The 6,422-nt window shown below is 39.0% G+C and overlaps 1 protein-coding gene and 1 pseudogene across 1 annotated transcript in view; both read right to left on the reverse strand.

The window, feature by feature from the left end:
- Positions 1-6,422, reverse strand: part of ACP3 (acid phosphatase 3) — an 84,506-nt gene that overhangs the window by 15,131 nt on the left and 62,953 nt on the right. The window lies entirely within an intron of this gene.
- LOC138161440 (asparagine--tRNA ligase, cytoplasmic-like) lies at positions 2,720-5,444 on the reverse strand (annotated as a pseudogene).

The following is a 6,422-nucleotide window of genomic DNA, read 5'->3' on the forward strand; positions in this document are numbered from 1 at the left end:
ACACATGGGAAGATCTTTTTGGAAGTTATGACAGTATTCCAGGGGCTGATAAGGGCTTGTATTGGTGGGGCAAAAGTAGGAGAGAGGAGGAGGCATGTGAGGGTTGTTGGAAGCCTAGAATCCATACCAGTTAGTAACTAATTAAATCTGAGAATCAAGGTAGCAAGAAGAATCAAAGATTAAACCCAAGATTTTGAATATAGGAGTCTATGTTAATGGTGACATTGAAGACCAGAAATTATAGTCAGAGGAAGTAACAGATTTAGGGGAAAAGATAATGAACTTGGTTTTAGACATGTTGGGTTTGAAGTAATGATGAGACATACTGTGTAGGTAGATGCAGATATGCATTTGGGGTTCAGAACAGAGGGCAGGGATGGAGACCAAATATCACACCTCTAGTAGTTTCTTGCCCTTCTGTTTCTAGCATTATCCTTTGTAATATTTAGGCCATCAAACCAATTGACATGATATCTTATGGTGTTGTGGAGGGGACCTGGGGTTTTCCAAGGTTCTGCCAGTGGAACATAAGTTCAGCCACATAGAAAGGCTTTGAAAAAGGACCTGGTAAAAGACTGAGTCTGTTTTTTGAAGACCAGTCTAGCTAATATCAATAGTCTGGCCCTTTGGTGATGAATTTTTTGGGCATGGCAATCCATAAAATAAAGAAAAATATGGACATGTTTGGATGGGTTGGGATCTCTTTCACTGGAGGGGACATTTATAATGATAAGATCACAGATCTATTGATGTATTTGAATATCTGACCAAGAAAGTTACTAACATTTTTCTTTTAGCTTATTTCTCTGGAAAACAATAATTAATTGAAATGAGATTGTATATAAAACTGTGCCTCAATTTAATTTGGAAATATGAGTTCTCCATTCAGAATGAACTCATTTAGCTTGATTAACTTCATTGCCATGTGCTTTGGTTTCTGGAACAAACTAAAATTGGTCCTTATCCTTTTTCTCTGATGTACTCTTAACTGGTTCTCTCTTAAAAAATTCCAAGGCCTTCAGTATCATTCACAGAGAAATATTATGGCAGTTACTACACAATATGATGTTTGGTGAAGGGATATTTGGGAATATACTTGTTAACTTAGTTAAACAAACTGGATAATTCAATAAGGAAAAAAACCCCCAAAACCCACCAGTCATGTGATCACATGTTTCCAAGTCTCTATTTCACTGCAGATCTGAGATTACACCTTATGATGGGGAGGCAGAGTTTGATTTTGCTTCAATATTTAGTTACTCCAGATCTTTCTCCATTGACCTATAAGCTTTGAGAGCCATCTTAGTGAGCCAAGACCTTGGTTACATTTGACTCTATCATGGCTGAGTAGACATAGCCCTGCTCTAAGGACAAAAATAGCTGCACCTGGAGGCTGCTGTGTTGAAACCATTCGTATAAAATGGCAGCTATTCGTGCAGTGACTCTGTTCCTGACATAGCCTTCTCCTATTTCTGCTTCCTCTTGAAATTTATTTTCCTTTTGAAGCATTTGCAAAAAAAAGTATAGGTGCTACCTACATGGCTAGGTGGCTCAGCGGATAGAGCACTGGGTTTGGAAGACCAAATTTAAATCTGGCTTCAGATACTTACTGGCTGTGTGACCTTGGGCAAGTCACTTAACCCCTGTCTCCCTTAGTTTTATCATCTATAAAATGGAGATAATATAACACTTATCTTTTAGGGTTTTTTTTTCTTACATGTCATTTATTAATTTTCAAGATTACAGTCAACTCAGTATATATGACATGCATTTTAAATTAACTAAATCTGAGCTGGAATAATTAAGTACAGTAAGAATGAAGAAAATAGCTGATAAGAATCTCAAAGCATAAGATAGTTCAAACAACTCTGTATTAATTACTAAATTATTAATACATTAATATTCTGGCTTACAATTTTTTTGAGCTCATCTATTCTTGATTATTTATGGAAATGCCAAAGAAAAGCAGTCCAGCTCATTAGAATAAAGGAAGGGAGACCCTGCAAATTATTTAATAACCCCCCCTTCCCCAAATATTGTTTATGCTGTTGTCTACCTTTCAACCTTTACTAAACTATTTGAAGAATCCTGTAAATTCTTCTATTTCTGTAGGAAACAAAATTGTTTAAATACATTTGAACTCCAGAATGCTTATCAGATAATAACAAAGTGAATATACAACTCACTTTATTCCAGTATCTACAGCCGAACGCCATTTATACTGACACTATCAAATCTTTAACATTGTATTTATTAGGTGTCAATTTTATTCCAAGCTTTTGGTTCTTAATTCACTGAAAGAATAAGATGCTACAAATCACAGAATACATTGCAGGAACACAGAAAAGAACATACAAATTTCAGGATATAGTAGAAATACCTGGCATCAGATAATTGGTATGAGACACATAGTCCTGTAGAAACCATAATCAAGAGCTGAAATATGTTGCTAACTGCACACTAATATGCCCCAATATCTTTTCCCAAATATTTAAAATGGCAATTATTTTTCTAAGAATGACAACATAGATATCACTTAAGATCATTTTATTTCTGGGATATCTCAAATAATTGCATTTTATCGCAATGAGAACAGATATCACGAACCGAACAGTGATATTCTGATGGGACAAAAAGGATGCATCATTTCATTTTGGAAAGTTCTATCTTTCCATTGAGCTGTGTGTATCGTTGTCTATTGCTGTCAATCACTGCACAGTTAGGGTGTACAGCGCTGGACGAAACATGGGTACAGGCACACATCTCAAATATGCTATCTGTTCAAAATCCAAGTTAAGAATCGTTCCAAGCCCAAGCCATACCCTTTATGAGGGCAGGGACCATATTTTCTCTGATCAGTGTACCAGCAGTAGGGAGTGGGATCAATGCCTTCTCTCTTGTATCCCCTTAGCAGTTCTTCACCATCCCAGATATGCATGGAACCTCCCACAATCTCACCAACATTTGGCATCAACACATCTACAGATTCAGTAAGCCGGGAATCCTCAGGACATTGCGGCATATAGAAGGATTTGATCTCTGCAGGAAATTAATACAGCAAGATTGGAAGTTCATTAATGGTGTCTATCATCAGTCTCTTAGGGGCTTCTGGGATATCCTGTCCAAATTCATAATAAGTGCCATCCTCCTTCTTTACATCATTCTCCTTTAGCCACACAATGGCATCTGAGTAGTTCATCCGTTTGAAAGGTCTTTTGGGGGGTGTAAAAGTCCGGTTGAGTTCATACAATAAGCTTGCTGCAGGCGATTTCAAGATCCTGTCTGCTACAATACAAACCAAGTCTTCTACACAGTTTAGAAGATTCTCAAAAGTCAGGAAAGGGCACTCAGCTTCAGTGTGAGTGTACTTGGCTAGGTGTCTTCATGTCTTGGACTGTTCTGCTCTGAGTGACTGAGCAATAAAAAAGACATCTCCTAAAGCTGGGAGGCAAGTCTCCAAATAGAACTGTGATGACTGAGTCAAAAATGCCTCTTCTCCAAAATAGTCAAGTTTGAAAAGTATGGAACCACCTTCTACCTGTGCTTATACTAATGTTGGAGGAGTGACTTCATGATATGCCCTATCAAAAAAGTGATCCCTAAAGCATGTGGTAATCACTGAACGTGCTTTCAAGATTTTGGCCATGTTCTCTCCTCAGATCATCATGTGTCTATTATTACGCTGGACATCTACATCAGACCCTTCGTTTGTCAGGTTATCAGCTCCTCCAGCAGGGGATAAGCTGGTCAATTCCCAATAGTCACAGTTCAGCTCATGGCCTCCTGGTGCCTGCTTGCCTTCCAGGCATTGGAGTAAAATTGAGCATTCCATATACTGCCACACTACTCTCTGTAGACAAGACTACTCCATTGTAACACTGACAAAGTTCATCTGACAAGACACACTGAAGATATCCTGTACTATCCCTCTTTTTTTTTTTTTTTGGTCTTTATTGATTTGTTTGTTTACTTTTAGTTTACAAGATTCAGTTCCACAATCCTTTGAGTTTCAAATTTTTTCCCCCTTCCTCCCCCCCCCCCCCCCCCCCCAACCCACGACAGCATGCAATCAAGTATAGAATCTGATCTGCATTAGACATTAGTCAGGTTATAAAGAAGGATTGTAATGGATGGGATGAACAATGGGAAAGAGGAAACAAAACCAAACAAGAAAAAGAAAGAGAGAAGGTAGTTTGCTTCAATCTGCATTCAAACTCTGTTCTTTCTAGTTCTTTCTCTGAATGTAGACATCTCTCTCCATCATGAGTCATTTGGAATTGTCTCATAACCCTGCATTGCTTAGAAGAGTCCAGTCCATCAAAGCTGGTCGTCACACATACATTGTGTCTGTAATTGTGTACAAATTTCTTCTGCTTTTGCTCTTCTCACTCAGCAGCAGTTCGTATAAGCCTCTCCAGGTAAATATGAAGTCCATCTGCTCCTCATTTCTTATAGCACAATAGTATTCCATTACATTCACATACCACAACTTGTTCAGCCATTCCCCAATTGATGGGCATCCCCTTAATTTCCAATTCTTTGCCACCACAAAAAGAGCTGCTATAAATATTTTTATACATACGGGTCCTCTTCCCACTTCTCTGATATCTTTGGGATACAACCCTAGAAGTGGTACTGCTGGGTCAAAGGTTATGATATTATTTATAGCCCTTTGGGCATAGTTCCAGATTGCTCTCCAGAATGGCTGAATCAATTCACAACTCCACCAACAATGCATTAGTGTTCCAATTTTTCCACATCCTCTCCAGCATTTGTCATTTTCCTGTTTTGTCATCTTAGCCAATCTGACCAGTGAGATGTGGTACCTCAGAATTGTTTTAATTTGCATTTCTCTAATCAATAGTGATTTAGAGCATTTTTTCATATGCTTATAGATATCTTTAATTTCTTCCTCTGAAAACTGCCTGTTCATATCCTTTGACCATTTATCAGTTGGGGAATGACTCGCTGTACCATCTCTTAATATAAGAAACATTCTTCCCTTTGCCTGTGTAACCCTGTGGATCCTGCCAAACACCTTCATTCGTTGGCCTCGATGTGCTTCTAAAATATGTATCTTTACACATTTTCCTCTGGAAGACTTGGATCCTGTTTAATGGTAATCTTCTTTGCTTCCTCTAGGTTTTTATCTAATCTTAAATTGTCTTCTGTCTCTTTTTTTATCTTGGGATTCATTCTTCACTTGCTTCCTGTGTCATATTTTTTAAATGTTCTTCAGTTATGATTTGGAAATAATATCCCATCTCTCATTTTCTTTTTGTGCATCCACATAAATGGTAGGAAATGGCTGCTTTCCTGCTGTTATCAAAACCTTTGGGCCTGTTTTCAAAGGTTACATCACTCCCCTCTTGATCTGAGACATAGAGTTCCCCCAGCCTGAGCCTGGCCACCACGTGGGTCACCTTTAGAGCCATTTCAACCCAGCTTCGACCCCAACTGGCAATGTGCAGCAACAGTGGTGGTGGCACCTTCTTGGATTACCCTGTGTCTCATGTCCTTTTAGGGTTTTTGTGAGGATAAAATGAAGTAACATTGGATGTCCTAAGTAAATAGTTATGAAGAGGTGGAATGGATGTCCTAGGACTGAGGAGCATAGAGATTATCTCTATAGGTGAGTAGCCACTACCTATAAGATCCTTCAGGGTAATTATGCATCAGAACATGTGAAACCGGCTTTTGGGGGGGCTCCCTGTCACAGCCTTTGTAACACAAATTAAAAGGCCTTTATAAATAAAAACAGGATAAATAGAGTGCTGGCCCTGGAGTCAGGAGGACCTGAGTTAAAATCATGTCTCAGACACTTAACACACACACACACACACACACACACACGTGTGCGCGCGCCCACAAACAAAACTAGCCGTGTGACCTTGGGCAAGTCACAACCCCAATTGCCCTGTCCTCCCCTTCCTAAACAAACAAACAAACAAATAAAGAAATAAATAAAAACAGGATAGACTTGACAGTGGTGTCCAAAGTTTGGTTACACACATACTCCTGTTATATTTTTGTGTTTTTTCATGGCTTCTTTGACTATCATAAATATCACCATCATAATTGTCCTAGTCACCATCAGAAGGCATAGTGCAGCCTTCTGGAAAGAGCCTGGGCTCCCGAATTAAGGGACATTGGCTTGAATCCTACCTGCAATACTTTGTGTGACCTGTTCCTTCTTTGTGACCTTGGGGCCAATCTCTTCACCTCTCTGGGTACTAGTTTCCTCATCTATTAAAAAGAAAATGAGGAGGTGAGACTAGATAACCTTTGAGGTTTCTTCCATCTCCAGATCCAAGAATTGATTCAATGAGGATACTGGCCATCATCATGAAAACCATGACTGCCATTACCATTGCATGTGCTAGACCCCACTCTCAATTCTCCTGGTGCCCAGTAAATGTAAA

Source organism: Petaurus breviceps, unplaced genomic scaffold (assembly GCF_028583685.1).
Source record: "Petaurus breviceps papuanus isolate PSGF00001 unplaced genomic scaffold, PetGlider_PUasm1.0 185, whole genome shotgun sequence".
Taxonomy (NCBI): domain Eukaryota; kingdom Metazoa; phylum Chordata; class Mammalia; order Diprotodontia; family Petauridae; genus Petaurus; species Petaurus breviceps.